Source organism: Bos javanicus, chromosome 9 (assembly GCF_032452875.1).
Source record: "Bos javanicus breed banteng chromosome 9, ARS-OSU_banteng_1.0, whole genome shotgun sequence".
Taxonomy (NCBI): Eukaryota; Metazoa; Chordata; class Mammalia; order Artiodactyla; family Bovidae; genus Bos; species Bos javanicus.
In genome coordinates, this window is record NC_083876.1 from 98,399,420 (window position 1) to 98,418,871 (window position 19,452).

The 19,452-nt window shown below is 40.8% G+C and overlaps 1 protein-coding gene and 1 pseudogene across 6 annotated transcripts in view; both read left to right on the forward strand.

The window, feature by feature from the left end:
- Nucleotides 1-19,452, forward strand: part of PACRG (parkin coregulated) — a 530,120-nt gene that overhangs the window by 193,997 nt on the left and 316,671 nt on the right. The window lies entirely within an intron of this gene.
- LOC133254268 (high mobility group protein B1-like) lies at nt 16,557-17,584 on the forward strand (annotated as a pseudogene).

Genomic DNA, 19,452 nt, shown 5'->3' on the forward strand with positions numbered 1-19,452 from the left:
CTTTAGCATCATTCCTTCCAAAGAAATCCTAGGGCTGATGTCCTTCAGAATGGACTGGCTGGATCTCCTTGCAGTCCAAGGGACTCTCAGGAGTCTTCTCTAGCATCACAGTTCAAAAGCATCAGTTCTTCGGTGCTCAGCTTTCTTTACAGTCCAAGTCTCACATCCATACATGACCACTGGAAAAACCATAGCCTTGACTAGACAGACTTTAGTTGGCAAAGTAATGTCTGTGCTTTTCAATATGCTGTCTAGGTTGGTCATAACTTTCCTTCCAAGGAGTAAGCATCTTTTAATTTCATGGCTGCAGTCACCATCTGCAGTGCTTTTGGAGCCCCCAAAAATAAAGTCTGACACTGTTTCCACTGTTTCCCCATCTATTTCCCATGAAGATTCTGCATAGGTGCATTAATATACCATATTTGTTTTTCTCTTTCTGACTTACTTCACTCTGCGTGGCAGTCTCCAGGTCCAGTCACGTCTCTGCAGAGGGCACTATTTTGAAAGATGCTCATCATCACTAATTATTAGAGAAAGGCAAATCAAAACTGCGTGAGGTATCACGTCACACAGGCCACAATGGCCATCATCAGAAACGTCTACAGATAACAATTGCTGGTGAGGGTGTGGAGAGAAGCGAGCCCTCCTACCGCTGTCGGTGGGGATGCAATGACTGTTCATCATACTTATTCAACAAACCAAGCTCTTTTCTGGACCCTGGCTTCCTCTAACTCCCTGAGTTCTACCCATTCAGTGTTATTTCCATCCTTGGATTCTCTGAGCTATGTCCTTCGTGAAGGCCTGGGGACCTCTACACCACTCTCTCTGTGTGAAAGTGCTGGCTCTTGCCCACTGTTTAGATCTCACCTTAAATGTGCCTCCTCTGAAAGGAAACGATCTTTCTCAGCCCTCTTAGTTGGTTAGTTGTTGCCATTTCTGTCCCTACTTTTTAATCTCAGTTGCAATTTATTAAGGTAAACGCTATGAATTAAGCCAAAAGTGCCCGCTTTAGAGCACTTATCACTAATGGCCATTATTTGCCTTCCTGTTTGTTGCAATTGTGGACTTAAAAAACAGTCACACCCTAAAGTTGAGAACTATGTTTTATTTGGTGGAAAGTTTTAGGACTTCAAGCTTGGGAGCCAGCATTCTCGAGTGACTCTGAGAGGGGTGTTCTGAAGAGTGAAGGGCAGGGGCGGGGAGGAGTCAGGGTGTATAGAAGTTTGTAACAAGGGGCAGGTAGTCTGAATGTCCAGAGATTATTGTTAATTTATTCTTGCCTGGAGAATCCCATGGGCAGAGAATCCTGGTGGGTCACAGTCCATAGGGCCACAAAGAGTTGGACAGCATGTATGCACGCATGCAGGCATCTCAAGGAGTGTAGCACTTCTCTTTGAATGGGAAGATGCATGAGTCTGGGCTCGCTGAAATCATTCCTTTCGTATGCATCTCAGTATCTGGGGCTGGTATACCGTGTTTTTCACATCCCAGGAGTCCTCAGTGCCCACAGTGGGGAGTGGCTGATGGCTTCTGCATAGTACACATTCTTCCTGGGCTCAAAAATTCACATTTGGAAGGCCAGAACTGCTGATGGCCGTGGCATCCTTCTTTAGTGATACGGCTGGGAATACTCCATTCCTCACATGTCTTCCAAAGGAGAGTGAGCTCCCTGAGGACAGAGGAGCATGCCTGTGCTGCTCAGCCCTGACTCACAGTGCCCCGCACCAAGCTTGCACGTGGCATTGCTGAGTTAATGAGTGAATGGCAGGGGATGGTGCCGTGTACATGCCTCCTTCTCATGTGAGTTCGATTTCTCGTGAGGATGGCCACAGTTTTCTCTTCTGAAAGAAAAGAAGTTGAGAGCAGGTTATCACCAGGCACCCCTCCAGCTCTGATATCTTCAGCTGTTTCGGAGCTATCCTCCAGGTTGTGCAGAAGCCACCTGCCCCCCAAAGTGCCTTGAAATGCCACACATGGCTGAGGGATAATGAGAGGATAAGTGAGCCCAGTTTGCATAGAGTATCAGCGAAGAACCCATTGGTATTTCAGAGCGATGTCTGGGGCATATAGTCAAGCTTCTAGACACAGGTTACCTTGAAGTAGGCTGTTCGCATTGAACCTGCAGTGGCTCACCTGCTTCCTATTGTCTCATTTGGCAAGAATCTCAGCTACCAGTGAAGCATAGAGTTGCTGACCTGTGTTGTTCAGTTGCTAAGTTGTATCCGACTCTTTGTGACCCCGTGGACTGCAGCACACCAGGCTTCCGGGTCCTTCACTATCTCCCTGAGTTTGCGCAAACTCATGTTCATTGAGTCGGTGATGCCATCCAACCACTCATCCTTCCCCTTCTCCTCCCGCCTTCAATCTTTCCCAGCATCAGGGTCTTTTCCAATGAGTCAGTTCTTCCATCAGTGGCCAAAGTATTGGAGCTTCAGCTTCAGCACCAGTCCTTCCAATGAATATTCAGGGTTGATTTTCTTGAGGATTTGTAGGTTTGTAACCAGCACAATATGCTTATATTGTTTCAAAACCCGTGTCCTTCTCTATTTATTTTCACCCCTCACCACTTCCTCACCCAAGGAGAACCGTGCCAGCTGGACATCAGATTAAGAAAATGCTTCTCATTAGTGGTCTTTTCAGAACAACTTTGTGAGCAATCCTGGAGCATCCATGGTGTCTTTTCACAGCCCCTTATCTCTTGAAAGTTGTTGAGAGAGTTAAAGTTGCCTGTCATTAATCCTTGTTCTGAACACTGTAAATCAAAGGAGTGAAATACTTCTCATCACAATTCAGACCCCAAACAGGTAAAAATTACAGCATAAAACAAAATTTCATACCGGCATTGCCCTGTCACCTAAGCCATATTTTCTTCACTGAAGCAATCAACCAGAGGGTGTCCTGGTGCCGTAATTCAGTGATTGTTTCGGAGGCTGTGGGTTTTGTAAATGCATCCCGTTTTTCAATATCCCCGCACTGAAGAGCAAGCTTGGGTAAAGACGTGGGTGTCATTCTTACTTGATTATGAAAACTGATAGTTTGGTTCCAGTCCCCGCAGCTGTTCTGCAAGCTCACTTTGTCTTGGCAGTTTCCTTCACCCACATTCAGGTTGTAAAGCCCGAACATTCTTTTCTGTCGCAGAGCATCCCCGGTGAAGGCTTTTATGTGTGAGTTGTACTTGACATGGGTTTTAGAGAGGAAAGGCAGGTAAATAAAGAATCGCACAAGCAGTAACAGGAGCGAACTTCTGTCTGGAGCCCTGATACTGATTTGTGGACCCCTGTGTCTCCTACCTATCTGGGCTGCTGTTCTGCCCTTTACAAAATATGGATCATGGGCCCTACTGTCAATCTGTGTAACCTGTGAAGTCACTCATTATAGATAAAGAACCAGCAACGAGCCGATGCACCCCCCGCTCACAACCGCAGCAGTATTACAAAGATCTGTAAGTGAGCTTCCCAAACGCCTTGGGAGGAAACCAGTGTCGAAACCCCAAGAATTTATACACAACGGGAAAAAGAAACCACTAAGATGTGGCAGCCTCAGATTTCCTCACAATCACCTTTCTTGAGATTGGAAGTTCACGGCAGCGGTGCATCGTCCTCCAGAATTGTACCCCAGATCTCACAGGCGCAGAGAAACGGGGCCAATACTTTACTAGAAAATACTGGTCAAAAGGAAAGTAACCTGTCTCCAAAGTCAATCTTACTGGATAAAGTTTTTTATATCACCAACACCAAAAACAATCGTTCTTCTCCATACAAATAGCACTAGGGATTGGGACGGGGGCTTCCACGTGCCTCTGTTGTTAACCCCTGCTATGCCCAGCTTTCATTAGGTCCAGGAAGAAGCTCCCTCATTTCTCTGAAAGTCCCCGCCTCTCTGAGCTGCCGATAAAGGGGAGCCATCCTGTATTTGTGCTTCCTCAGATAGCTCAGCTGGTAAAGAATCTGCCTGTGATGCAGGAGACCCCGGTTTGGGTCCTGGGTCAGGAAGATCCTCTGGAGAAGGAAAAGGCTCACCCACTCCAGTACTCTTGGGCTTCCCTTGTGGTTCAGCTGGTAAAGAATCCGCTTGCAATGTGGGAGACCTGGGTTCGATCGCTGGGTGGGAAGATTCCCTGGAGAAGGGAAAGGTTGCCCACTCCAGTATTATGGCCTAGAGAATTCCACGGACAGTCCATGGTGTCTCAAAGAGTCAGACACAACTGAGCGACTTTCACTTTCCCTTTCCCTTCCTGTCGCTCAGTCTGCACTGTAACTGGATCTTGTGTCTGTACTGCAACCAGAGGACTCACAGTTTTCCTAAGGGACACATCTGTATTCCCCTTGCTCTGTGGCCATGTCTGATCATGAGGGCTCTGAGCCCTGTGTGGGGATAGATCAGCATGACGGAAGGCAGAAGGCTGGACCAGGAGCTTGAAATCCAGCATCTCATCCTTCCTCTGCCTATCACAGATTTTAAGACTTCCATGAGTTTCCAATTCCAAAGAGCCAGGCTTCCTCATTTACAAGATGAAGAGATTGGATTGGGTGATCTTTGAGATCACTTCTACTGCTGCCGTGATTCATTATAAAATAATATATGTCTCAGCCTCCTATAGACCAGTTGAGGAGTAATGCTTTTTAGGCTATTTATTCCTTTACCATCCGACCTGTGCACGAATGAGGTCTTAAAAAATTGCCTACTTCAGCCACCCGGTCCAGTCTGCTCCACATTTTTTTCTGAAGTTTACTTCATTCAGTTGGCTATTTATCATGATCGTATCCTTCTTAGTCCACTATGATCTAAACAAACTGTGCCCTGTCTATTAATAGTGGTTTGAGTATGGAATTATATATCCTTGCAACTGCATTGACCCAGCTTCATCCCTGTTATAAATCATGAACTAAATAGATCCTTTCAGTCCATCTCCTGAACTTGCAGAAAATTGGACTTTTCCATCGAGTCACCTTCATCCTCTGATTCCAGCTGCACAGCATCCACTGAAGTGTGAAATTCTTCCAGGTTGAAAGATGACGAAATCTCATAACTCAGCTGCTGAACCTGGCGGTCTTTCAGGCCAACTATACCTTCTTGAGATTCGAGATAGTGGTCACACAGCAAACTGAAGAACTGCCTACTCAGTGTTCGACACCATTTGAATGGTCTTCTATATCTAACACTCTATAATGGAAAGCAATGTGTTCTGATAGACAAAAATCCTGAAATCATAATAGCTGCTCTCCTGATTTTTTGAAATTACTTTTATTTTTTGGCAGTGTTGGGTCTTCGTTGCTGCATGCGGGGTTTCTCTGGTTGTATGAAGCAGAGGCTTCTCACTGGGGTGGCTTCTCTCTTATTGCAGAGCACAGGCTTTAGGTGCCCGGGCTTCAGGAGTTGCAGCACCTAGGCTCAGTAGTCGCGGCTCATAGGCGGTCTAGCATGGGCTCAGTAGTTGGGGCACATGGGTTTAGTTGCTCTGAAGCATGTGGGATCTTCCTCCACCAGGGGTCAAACCAGCGTCCCCTGCATTGCAAGACAGATTCTTAACCACTGGATCACCAGGGAAGCTCCCTGATTTTTTAAAAATTTAAATGTTTATTATGGCATTTAGGAAACCCAAGTGTTTCTAAACAGATGGTAACTTTTATAGGTCAAATTCTTTTATGTTTTATCTACCATATAATACAAAGAAGCTGTGCCTTGGGATTAAGGAATACTCCTAGGAAGTGTCCTCTACTCTAACATGGATAAACTTACTTTTAAGCCTATAACATTGTCAGAGAACGACATTCTAGAACATGGACAACTCAGCATAGTTCCTAGTATGGTAAAATAATGGTAATGATGGTGATTGCTGTGAATTTTGAATGGGGCTTGCCTAACACACTAGGTAAATCAGGGTCTAACTCTCCAGGACCTGACATTAAAGCGGATGGGTCGTGAGACAGCACACAGGCCATGCCCCTTGCTGGTCTCCGTTCTTGGGCTATAAACGTAGAAAAAGGGGGGTCTCTCCTAACTGGTACACATTGTTGACTTGAGATCCAAAGGAGAGAAGGGATGTGAAAGTTCTTTGCAAGCCCAGTGCATTGCTCTCAGCTAGTGGAAGGCCCCTCCCCATCTCGTGTGTTACTCTTGTACTCTGACTGTAGTTTTAGGGACCAGCCTCAGGGCCAGTCTCCCTGGTCACCCCCCTGTGTTATAACTGAGTGTCAGGTTGACAGCCTCTACTGTGGTCCTGTAGCAAGTTGAGCGATTATTTTGTTTGAAATTTTACATTATTTTGTCTTTAAGTTGTTAATCTTCCTTCTTGAGATTGCTTCTGAGTTCTTTCCTGCAGATTTAGATACTCCACCATTCTCTACTTTTTTCAGGTTTTACTCAGCCTATTTATGATGTAATAATGTAATAAGCCATTGTTTCAATAGAGACTAATTAAACATCAGAAATTAATCAGTACCCTCTTCTGCACAGAAAATTAATAATGACTTGTGTGCATGTGTGTGTGCACACACTCACATGTGTGTGAGCTTGTGTACCTTATAAGGAGCAGGAAAATGACTGTGGGAGTTCCATTGTTTAGGCCAAGCCTGCTAAATGGACAGGTTCCTTATGGTCCAGAGAGACTTAGATTTCACGAAGAAGGAAGGGAAATATAAGCCCCTTAAATATTAAGGGTAATTTAAATATTAATTTAAGCCCCTTAAATATTAAGTAAATACTCAGGTAATTTAAATATTCTTTAGTCATTATTTTCTAAATTTTCTCTCAGTCAGTTATCCTTTTCCATGTGAAACATTAGTTGAAAGTTTGGAGAATTTATTGTAACATTATAAAATAGTCACAGAAAAGACCTGTACAGACTTCCAAAGCTTGAAACTAGAGGAAATTGCAGGCCTATAATGGATCTTGCTCATGTAAATACTTTAGCTCTAATGCAGCCATTATTTCTCACTGCAAATGTAGGGCAGGGTGCCACTATATGCCACCTCCATAATGAACATAAGCAGTTCAGTTCAGTTCAGTTCAGTCGCTCAGTCGTGTCTGACCCTTTGAGACCCCATGAACCACAGCACACCAGGCCTCCCTGTCCATCACCAGCTCCCGGAGTTTTCTGAATGTTGAGCTTTAAGCCAACTTTTTCACTCTCCTCTTTCACTTTCATCAAGAGGCTCTTTAGTTCTTCTTCACTCTCTGCCATAAGGGTAGTGTCATCTGCATATCTGAAGTTATTGATATTTCTCCTGGCAATCTTGATTCCAGCTTGTGCTTCGTCCAGCTGGCTGGCTGGATGAACATAAGCAGTACAGTGTTATAATTAAATAGCAATTCATTTTTGTTTTTAAAATTTCAAATTTTCTGCCTTTTTTTAATCTATTGACATGCATTCTACTTCCTTAAATAATAATGATAATTCCCACCACAGCTGACACTTATCTAACGCTTAGTGTATTTCTCGGAGCTTTACGTTTAATCTTCACAAGAATAGCCTATGAGGTAGATATTATTGTCTCCTGTTTATGAATGATGAAACTGAGTAATGGAGAGATGAAGTCACTTGTCAATCTTATAACAAGATAGTTGCAAGTAGGGCAAAATACGTGTCCTAGGTCATGCCTGTCAATCAGGGTTCAATAGCAATGGCTGTTTGCCTTGGCTAGCTGTGACTTAATGTTATAGAAATGGGCTTTCTGGTACTCAGGGTCTATTTTCTGCCTTTCACTGAAAACTTGGAGAAAATATCTGGTTCCTATGGAATTTCAAGTGCGTCACTACAGTAATCTTAGCTGACTTTGTCCTGTGACCCTGCTCTCTTGTCTAGAGCATGCCTAGTGTGTGTGTGGACACCCAGTCCATGTGGGTTAAGAGGCTGAAGATACACATTGAGGAGAATAAACCCACAGATGGTGAGTCGAGCTAAGGCAGGGACCCAACCACCTTCATGTAAATTGCTACTGTAATCTCTGCCCTCTGTCCACGGAGTTCTCCAGGCAAGAATACTGGAGTGGGTTGCCATATCTTTCTCTGGGGATTGTCCCCACCCAGGGATCAAACCTGGGTCTCCTGCATTGCAGGAAGATTCTGTACCATCTGAGCCACCAGGGAAGCCCACACTGAGATTGCTGCTAAGATGGTAGGTGAGATTACCCACCGTAATCTAAACTTAGCTGCTGCTGCTGCTAAGTCGCTTCAGTCGTGTCCGACTCTGTGCGACCCCAGAGACGGCAGCCCACCAGGCTTCCCCTCCCTGGGATTCTCCAGGCAAGACCACTGGAGTGGGTTGCCATTTCCTTCTCCAATGCATGAAAGTGAAAAGTGAAAGTGAAGTCGCTCAGTCGTATCTGACTCTTAGCAACCCCATGACTGCAGCCTACCAGGCTCCTCCATCCATAGGATTTTCCAGGCAAGAGTACTGGAGTGGGGTGCCATTGACTTCTCCGAAACTTAGCTATCTTAGCTAAAATGTGATAGTGTAAATATATATGTCCTGATACATGACAAATGAATAGCATGTATTAACACTTGCTAAAATTTAAAACATGTCTCGAAGTGCAAGGTAGTACTGCCATAAGTAGAACTATACGAGAAAATCCTCTGCTCTTTACCAAAATCCACTTGTACAGGCTATCTGTTCTTTATGTTTTGTTTTATACTTTAAATGCAATAAAGTGTTTACAAAGCATAAAGCCCTGTGCTCATTTTTCATGTTCTCCTTCAGCTTTTTCATTTATTTTTTTTGCTCTCTGAACCACTTTTCACCGCAGATAACTTTGCTGACATACAGCATAATTATTCATTTTCTTCTCTCAGCTACTCAATTCTGCCCTACAAGTTTTGTATATTAAAAATCAGCTTTGTTTAGTGTATCCTTCTTAAGCACCTCAACATTTTTTTTTATTGATTTATCTCTGTTTTTAGGGATAGTTGGTTATAAAATACGTCCATTCAAATAAAATCTTTAGTAGGTCTTCCTTGATTCCTTCCTGACTTCCTTCCTTTTGTCCTTCCACCCATAAGTGTCATTAAAGTCCTGCCGTACTGAGTGCTGTGTGTGGATACAAAGCTGTAAAGTCACAAACTCGCGGCTCAGGAGTTCCCACACGAGGGGAGAACAGACTTTGGTTGTGAGAGCAGAACAGGACAGGCTGGTTTCTGAGAAAGGATATGAAGTATAGAGGTGTGCAGAGAAGCCATGACTGTGCAGGGCAGGTTGCGCAGAGATTTAGCACGAGGTGAAAAAGATCAAGTCTGTATGGGAGAAATCTTGAACCCGTGAAACAGTGAGCAATCCCTTATAGTGAGAAATCGTAGCCAGCAGCTTAAGACATGCTTAAGATGAGGGTTTGGTTCCAGAATATGAAAGGCATTGTGTACAATGCTTAAAATTTAAACTTTATTCTGAAGGTTTATAAGACCTACTAGAGGTTTTTAAACAGAGGAAGAAAAGTGTTTTGTGACTTAGCAAAACTTTGGCAACAATTCTGAGAATGAATTAAAGTTGAATGATGTTAGAAGGTCCAGCCAGGAAAGCAGAATAAAATTGTTGTGTCATGGATGGAAAGATGGAGAAGAGTTTGAGAGATATTTTTAAGCAGAGTTGACGGAATGTTAGAACTGATTAAAGTTGAGGGGATAAGAAAGGTAATTGAACATAACTTCCAGATGGAATGGATTAGTACATGATGCTGTCATTAACTATTAAGAGACATGGAAAGAAGAAGGTTTGTTCAAAGATAATTCAGGTTTAAAAATGTTGAGCTTGAACAGTAATGAAGCATCCAGATTAAGATATCAGGTTAAAAAGCTGGTAATAAAAGTCTAGAGATGATCTCTGACATAAATCATACCAATATTTTCCCAAGTCAGTCTCCCAAAGCAATAGAAATAAAAGCAAAAATAAGCAAGTGGACCTAATCAAACTCATAAGCTTTTGTACAGCAAAGGAAACCATCAATAAAACAAAAAGACAACTTACAGATTTGGAGAAAATATTTGCAAATCATGTGACCGACAGGGGCTTAATTTCCAAAATATCAAACACCTCATGCAGCTCAATAACAACAGCAACAAAAACCCAGTCCAAAAAATGGGCTAAAGGACCTCTTTAGAAGACCTAAAAAGACATTTCTCCAAAGAATACATATAGATGGCCAATTGGTACGTGAAAAGCCGTTCAATATTGCTAATTATTAGAGAAATGCAAATTAAAAGTAAAATGAGGTATCACCTCACGTGTGTCAAAATGATCATCATTAAAAGTCCACAAAAAGAAAATGCTGAAGAGGGTAAAAAGGGAAGCTTCCTACACTGTTGATGGGAATGTGAATTCATACAGTCACTATGAAGAAGAGTATGGAGGATCCTTACAAAACTGAAAATAGAGTTTGCTTATGATCCAGCAATTCCACTCTGGGTACATATTCAGTTGTTGTTGTTGTTTAGTCACTAAGTCGTGCCCAGCTCTTTTGTGACCCCATGGAGTATAGCCCGCCAGGCTCCTCTGTCCATGGGATTTCCCAGGCAAGAATACTAGAGTGGCTTGCCATTTCCTCCTCCAGGGGATCTTCCTGACCCAAGGATCAAACCCACGTCTCCTGCATTGGCAGGTGGATTCTTTATCACTGAGCCACCAGGGAAGTCAGAAAACTATATTTCAAAAAGATACAAGCACCCCAGTGTTCATAGCAGCACTATTTATAATATCCAAGACATGGAAACGATCTAAGTGTCCACTGATGAGTGAATGGATGAAGAAGTTGTGGTATGTATATTCAAAGGAACATGGTGCAGTCATTAAAAGAATGAAATAAAGCCACATTTGCAGCAGTGTAAATTGACCTAGAGATTGTCACACTAAGAGAAGTAAGTCGGAAAGAGAAAGAAAAATCCGTATGATATCATTTATATCTAAAATTTGACACAAGTGAACATCTTATGAAACAGAACAGACTCAGTGACACAGAAAACAAACTACGGCTATCAAAGGGCAAGGGAGGTCGGGGACGAGTAAATTTTTGTTCTTAGTTTTGAATAAGAGATATAAACTACTATGTTTAAACAACAAGGTCCTCCTGTATAGCACGGGGAACTGTATTCAGTATTCTGTAACGGACTGTAAGGAAAAAAATATATATATGCACATGTATATATACTCTATGGTTTCCCAGGAGGTGCTAGTGGTAAGTAACCTACCTACTGATGCAGGAGACATAAGAGATGCAGGATCCATCCCTGGGTTGGGAAGATCCTCTGGAGGAGGCCTTGGAAACCCACTCCAGTATTCTTGCCTGGAGAATCCCATGGACAGAGAAGCTTGGCAGGCTATAGTCCACACAGTCACAGATACTCGGACACCACTGAAGTGACTTAGCATGCACGCACATATGTAATATATATAGAGTGTATGTATAACTGAATCAGTTTGCTGTGTACCAGGAACTAATACTACATTGCAAATCAATTGTACTTAAATTAAAAAAAAAAAAAATCTAGAGGTGAGAAAGAGAACTTAGAGTCAGGTTTTAGCTGTAGAAACTACTGGTGTCTTGGTCCACTCAGGCTGCTGTGACAAATTAGAGTAGATTGGGAAGCTTAGAAAGCAAACATTTCTTTTTCTCATAGTTCAGGAGGCTGTAGGAAGTCCAGGAGCACGGTGCCAGCAGAAGAGTCTGGTGAGATCCCTCTCCCTGGTTTTCAGATGGTCACCTTCTTGATGTGCCCTTACGAGGTGGAAAACAGAGAAAGGAGGAAGAAATGCTGTCTGTTCATATAAGGGGCCGATCCCATCAGTGAGGCTTCTTCTCTCATGACCTAATCACCCTTCTCTAAATATCATCATATCAAGGACTGAGATTTCAACATTTGAATTTGGGGGCGGGGCGGGAACAAAAACATTCAGTCCGTGACAGTTGGCATGTAGGTGTCAGTTGAAACCATACTTAATGAAAAGCTACCTTCTCAGAAAAAGAATGTATCAGATGAGAAAACCAAATATTGGTTCTAAGGATGGCTAACATTTTAAATTCAGAAAAAGGAGAAGAAGCAATTCGTATAAACTGACAAATAGTCAAGGAGGTAGGAGAACTTAAAGATGCTTTTTTTTTCAGAAATGAAAAAAAAAATGTCAAGATATAAGTATAAAGTGCCTTAGAAACTTGAAATATGATAGAAACAGATGAACAAAAGGAACTCATGTTTAACAAGTGAAAAATGGGCTTCCCTGGTAGCTCATATGGTAAAGAATCTGCCTGCAGTGCAGGAGACCGGGGTTCAGTCCCAGGATCGGGAAGATCCCCTGGAGCCTGGTGGGCTAAAACCCGATAAAACTCAATTATTCATAAAGAAGACAAGTCGTTGACACTAAAATTTGAAACAAGGCACATATGCCTGCTTTTATTATTATTTAAAATTATTTTAGAGACTAATGTATTAATAATGTCAAGGAACTATAATATATGACATATATAATGGAGAGAAAAGTTTTTCTTACATGATTTCATCATATAACAATTTTTTTAAAAATAAGGTTTACAATTAAATACTGTTAGAAATACCCAAAGAATTTGGTTAAATGGATGGATATGAAACAAATACCCAAAATATGCTTTTCTTATATCAACAACCAGTTGAAAATGAAAATGGGGGAAAATTACAAAAACCAAAGAGCTAAGAAAAATATACCAAAAATATTACAGTACTTAGGTTTAAATCTATAACTTCAATAAATAAACATAAATTTAATGGCATTTAGATTAAAAGTATATTTTATATTAATATTAAAACATTTGTGCAGCTAAAGTTACCTTAAATATAAAGATGAAGAATAAGCCCAGAGACTATATATTTGTAAACACTTGAAAAACAAACAGCTCCTTCAAACTGATAATTAAAAGGTAAATAACACAAATAAAGATAGACAAAAATTTAAACAAGTAATGGATAAGCAAACATAAAGTGACATCCAAAAGTTGTTTTTCTAAATTAAAACTTGAGGAAACATAAAGTTAACATCCCAATGAGATACTGTTTTCTGAAATTCTAGCAAAAAATTTATTTTAAAGCCTGGTAATACCCAGTTCTAGCAATGGCAGGGCTGATGTTTATCTGGTAAGTTCAATATGACTCTGTATTACTAGTCTTTCAGGTCATAAATATTTGCTACCTTGAGCTCCCTTCCTTGCCCAGAACTCTCATCCCACCTTCTCTGACTGATCAGACCCTTCTATCTTCAATAAGCAGTAAATAGAAGGTTAATGCATGTCACCTGAATGTTCTTAAATGTTTCTGCCTTGTGCTTTGTTAAATATTTTGAATATTATCCCTGGACAAAGGTATACCAAAGTGGGCATTTGCTAATACTGCAAGTGGGGATATGACTTGCTAAAACTTCTTAAAAAGTTACGTGACAATGTTTATTCTTTTATTAACATTCCTATCACATGTTATTTTTTAATCCTATACAATGAAAACACTTACATATAATGATATATTTATAAAGATGTTTATGTAACATCAGTTTAAATACTCAAAACCATAAGCAACATGAATGCGTATCAATTAGAAAATAGCCAAATAAACTGTGGTACATTTCTGCAATGGAATGTTTTATAGCTATTTAAAAGAATTGAATTAAATTTATGTGTACTAACCCGGAAAGATGTCCATGGTACATTGTTTCAGAATTAAAGATGTATAGAGTTTGTACCATTTTCATTTTAGAAAAAGAAAACACCTCTCTGCTTCTCTCTGTCTCTCTCTTTCTCACACACATACATGTACACTCATGCAACATAGACATAAATCTGTATGATGTGAGACTTAAAAATCTACGTGCAGATACACTCCTAGTTGTGGGAGGGATGAGTGCAAAGGGTTGTACAGGGTGTTAACTTTCTCTTCATACAACTCTGTGTTTTTAGATCTCTCTAATGTGTATTTTATTTTTTCCCTTCAAAAAAGAGAAGTAGAAAAACGAGACAAAGAGGAATAGAGAGAGTGCCAACCTTTAGAGTTGAAGCAAAATGATTCTAATAGAGCGTGACAAACTAAATGCAAGTTGTATCATTTGGTAGGAAAAAAAGTCATAAAAATTTAGTTTTACTTAAAACTAACCCACTTCCTCAAAAGCAATGATTTTTAGCATTTTTAGGGGTAAAGCACCCTTAGGAGAATCAGATGAAGCTCCTTTCCCAGATAAATGAACATGAATTCTCAAATCCATAAGTTGCATATAATTACATAGATTTTATGAACCCCAGTGTTCAAGTCTTCTGATTAATTTTTAAATTAAAAGCAATTGAAAATAAGTTAAAACAAATATTTCTTGATTATGTCCTATTTTCTCATTTTGCTAATAGCCTGTTTTTGGCATCACATAATTTCTTAGGACGAATATGTTTATTTCACCATTAAAGATTTAAAAGGAATTCAACTCAATCCCACCAGTATAGAGTGTGTTTACTGCCTTCTTAAGTTTTCTGCTTCAACCAAACCAGAATATGACTGATTCCCCAAACACGGTCACACTTCTGGCAGTTTCTTTCTTTGACCACCTTTGCGTCTGTTTGAAACAGCCCTCTTACCACCCATTCTCCCAGCCATTCCACTGCTTTCGGTCTAAATCCTATCCATTCTTCCAGTCCCAGTTCCAAAGTCATTTCTTTAATTAAATCTTCCTCTACTTTATCAGCTGGAATGAATCTTCCTATCTTTGTGACCCCACACTGTCTGTTTTTATTTCCACCATATTTCTTAGCACATCTATATAATGTTATGGTTAATTGCATAGATGTCTTATCTTATCTACCGGCCTATTAGGTCCTTTAAAGTAGAACTCGTATCTTGACCATTTTAAATCTGCTCTAGCACCTATCACAGGGCCTTGCAAATAGTAGATCCCAATAAATGTCAAATTGAATTGATTTTGCACTAACTTTGGTAGGAACCTGAAGCAGAATGGCTTTTCTGGCCTTAGATTTTTCTAATGCAGTTTTGTGTATTCTGTACAAATGTGTCTCAGTCTACACAAATAGTCCATAATTTTTAGTCCTAGCTTTCAAATTGTGCCTACATTAGGTGATTCTTGAGATTCCCAGGTGGTGCTAGTGGTAAAGAACCTGCCTACCCAGTGCAGGAGACATGAGATGTGGGTTCGATCCCTGGGTCGGGAAGATGCCCTGAAGGAGGGCACAGCACCCACTCCAATATTCTTGCCTGGAGAATTCCATAGACAGAGGAGCCTGGTGGGCTATAGTCCATGGGGTCTCAAAGAGGTGGACACTAGTGAGCAACTAACACTTTCACTTAGGCTATTCTAGTAGATGTTATTTATTTAGTAAAAGAATAATGAATTTTTTTTCTATTTTATTTGTCTGTTCAATAGTCCCCTTTTAAATAGTGCTACTGTCCTAGGTAGCTCTGATGATAAAGAATCTGCCTACAATGCAGGAGACATGGATTCAATCTCTGGATTGGGAGGATGCCCTGGAGAAGGAAATGGCTACCCACTCCAGTATTCTTACCTGGGAAATTCCATGGACAGAAGAACCTAGTGGGCTACAATCCATGGGGTCGCAGAGTCAGACACGACTGAGCACATAGCCCAGTGAATTAATATAACTTTATATTTTGCATAATTTTTCAGCTTTAAGTGAGTAGTGATTTTTAAATTTATTTTCCTATCAGGATAATGTGTATAGTTGACAAAAACCTGCATATGGCTGTTTATGGCAGCTTTATTCACAATTACCAAAACTTGGAAGCAACCAAGATTCATAAAATGGATCTTTATTCCATGCTAAAAAGAAATGGTCAAGCCATGAAAAATAATGGCGGAATCTTAAATGCATATTACTAAGTGATTCACGGGGTTGCAAAGAGTCGGACACGACTGAGCAACTGAACTGAACTGAACTGAACTAAGTGAAAGAAACCAATCGAAAGGGCTACACACCACATGATTCCAATTATATGACATTTTGTTCCCTGATAGCTCCGTTGGTAAAGAATACGCCTGCAATACAGGAGGAGACTGGAGCTCAATCCCTGGGTCGGGAAGATCCAGTGGAGAAGACACAGGCTACCCACTCCAGTATTCTTGGTCTTCCCTAGTGGCTTAGCTGATAAAGAATCTACCTGCAATGCGGGAGACCTGGGTTCGATCCCTGGGTTGGGAAGATCCCCTGGAGAAGGGAAAGGCTACCCACTCCAGTATTCTGGCCTGGAGAATTCCATGGACTGTAGAGTCCATGGGGTCTCAAAGAGTCGGACACAACTGAGCAACTTTCACTTTCACTTGTAAAAGACCAAACCAGGAGACAACAAAAAGATCAGTGGAGGGGTGACTAGGTTGAACACATGTCATATATGGAAATTAGGCTAGAATAACCACATATTAAAATAGGGACGGGAATGAAGCTCAGATTCTTGATGTCTCATCCCAGAAAGAATTCACTGAGAGACAAAGTGATAGAAATACCCCAATGTTTCTCTCCAAAGGTGGAAGAGGAAGATTAAAACAATAATTTGCAGAAAAGCCCTGCCTTTCCAGAGATCTGAAGTGTGATGCAACCGTATGTGGTTGAGAAGTTAAATCCTGGCTGCTTTCGCCCCTCTGCACAAGCAGAAACCCCGGTTTTCAGGGACCGTGATCTCATCGTGTCGCTCTCACTTTTGAAGAAAAATAATTAAACATGGGCAAAGGAGATCCTAAGAAGCCGAGAGGCAAAATGTCCTCATATGCATTCTTTGTGCAAACTTGCCGGGAGGAGCAAGAAGAAGCACCCAGATGGATGCGTCCGTCAGCTTCTCAGAGTTTTCTAAGAAGTGCTCAGAGAGATGGAAGACCATGTCCGCTAAAGAGAAAGGAAAATTTGAAGACATGGCAAGGGCGAACAAGGCCCATCATGAAAGAGAAATGAAAACTTATATCCCTCCTAAAGGGGAAACAAAAAAGAAGTTCAAGGATCCCAATGCACCCAAGAGACCTCCTCTGGCCTTTTTCTTGTTTTGTTCTGAGTATCGCCCAAAAATCAAAGGCGAACATCCTGGCCTGTCCATTGGTGGTGTTGCAAAGAAACTGGGAGAGATGTGGGATAACACTGCTGTGATGACAAGCAGCCTTGTGAGAAGAAGGCTGCTAAGCTGAAGGAAAAGTATGAAAAGGACATTGCCGCATCCCGAGCTAAAGGGAAGCCTGATGCAGCAAAAAATGGAGTTGTCAAGGCTGAAAAGAGCAAGAAAAAGAAGGAAGAGGAGGAAGATGTGGAAGATGAAGAGGATGAGGAGGAGGAAGAAGATGAAGAGGATGAGGAGGAGGAAGAAGATGATGATGATGAATAAGTTGGTTCTAGCGCAGTTTTTTTTTCTTGTCTATAAAGCATTTAACCCCCCTGTACACAGCTCACTCCTTTTAAAGAAAAAAAAAATTGAAATGTAAGGCTGTGTAAGATTTATTTTTTAAACTGTACAGTGTCTTTTTTTGTATAGTTAACACACTACCGAATGTGTCTTTAGATAGCCCTGTCCTGGTGGTATTTTCAATAGCCACTAACCTTGCCTGGTACAGTATGGGTTGTAAATTGGCATGGAAGTTTAAAGCAGGCTCTTTTTGGTGCACAGCACAAGTTAGTTATATACGGAGATGGTAGTTTTTTCATCTTGAGTTGTCTCTGATGCAGCTTATACGAACAATTGTTGTTCTGTTAACTGAATACCACTCTGTAATTGCAAAAAAAAGAAAAAGAAAAAAAGTTGCAGCTATTTTGTTGACATTCTGAATGCTTCTAAGTAAATACAATTTTTTTAATTAAAAAAAATAAAAAAAAAATAGGGACGGTAATTATCTCAACTCTTGGTGGTAGTGTTATGGGTGGTCCTATTACCCTTTAACTTCTGCTTATTTTTCAATTTTTTTCTACCCAGAGCACATATTACTTTTATAACTAGAGGGCAAAAAGAAAACAAAAAATTAAAGAGAAAGAGTATGTGCTGAGAAATCAGAGCTAAAATGTGGATTTGAGAATCATCCATATATAAGTAATAGTGAAAGTCATGGGTAGTCATTAAACTCCAGAGAGAGATGATCTGTCTCTCTTAATACCTGTTTAGTATATAGATTTTATACAATAAACTGAAACATTTCAGTGATTCAGTCATATGTTTATCAAAAGTCAGTTAGAGCCTTGGGCCTTTGTCATTTTCTGATGTTCAAAGAAATGAACATGGCTTTTAAAACTGATTTGATGAAGAGAAGACCTTGACATCAGTGTACAGTACTTCATTTTCTTAACTTTTCTTCAGAACATTTGTCATGCTCAATTTTTATATCAAGAAAATACAAAGCAGATCTACACAAGACAAAAATACTAAAGTTTTGTTTGCCCTGAGGTATGTTGTGCTGACTATAATTGGATTGTCAGTATGCATCCAACATATGCTAATGGAACAGTGAGAAACCCAAAATATGGTTTATTTGGTTACATTAGTCCTTTTTATAGTCAAACCAGTAATATTTATTTAGCTTCTACTCAGATGCTACGAATGAAAAACCACGAAACACCACCACCCTGGCACTTCAGGAACAGATGAGAACTGCCAACAGCAGGCAGCAGGTCGTGTGTTCCAGTAAGTGCTAGAATGAAGGTTGGAAGCTTGAAGAATGTGAGGTCACTGTGAGCCCATGGGTTCATGCAGACATCACAGAGGAGGTGGTGCCTAGGCATGGATTGCAGAAGCAAGGAAGAAAAGAGAGAGCTTCAGATAGACTCAGTTCAGTTCGGTCGCTCAGTCATGTCCGATTCTTCGCGACCCCATGGACTGCAGCACACCAGGCCTCCCTGCGCATCACCAATTCCTGGAGTTTACTCAAGCTCACGTCCATGGAGTCAGTGATAGACTCACTAGATTGTTATCAAAGTGGTCGATTCAGTCTACATTCTAATCAGCCAGACGTAGAGAGTCCCCGTTTTTCCTTATGCTGGACTTTCAGTCTACACTTGCCATGTTGGACATCTTTTCCTGTTTATTCAGCAACCTATGTTTTCTCTTCTATGAATTGCATGTTAATCTCTTCTTCCAAGTTTCTCTGGAGTTGTTTATCTTTTTCTTATTGATTTGGGGGTGTTCCTTTTAATATTGTAGATGCTAATTCCTTGCTAGGAGAGACTTTTCTCTCCCTTCTTGGAGCCAGGCTACCTGAATCTCACACTCACTAACAATGTGTCCTTAAACAAGTTGCTTAACCTCTCTGAGCTTTAATTTTCTCAACAATAAAATTGGCCTAATACTATATCTATCTAATGGCAAATAGGTGGCAAATTCATGGCAAATAGATGGGGAAACAATGGAAACAGTGAGAGACTTTATTTTGGGGGGCTCCAAAATCACTGCAGATGGTGACTGCAGTCATGAAATTAAAAGATGCTTGCTCCTTGGAAGAAATTAAAAGATGCTTGCTCCTTGGAAGAAAAA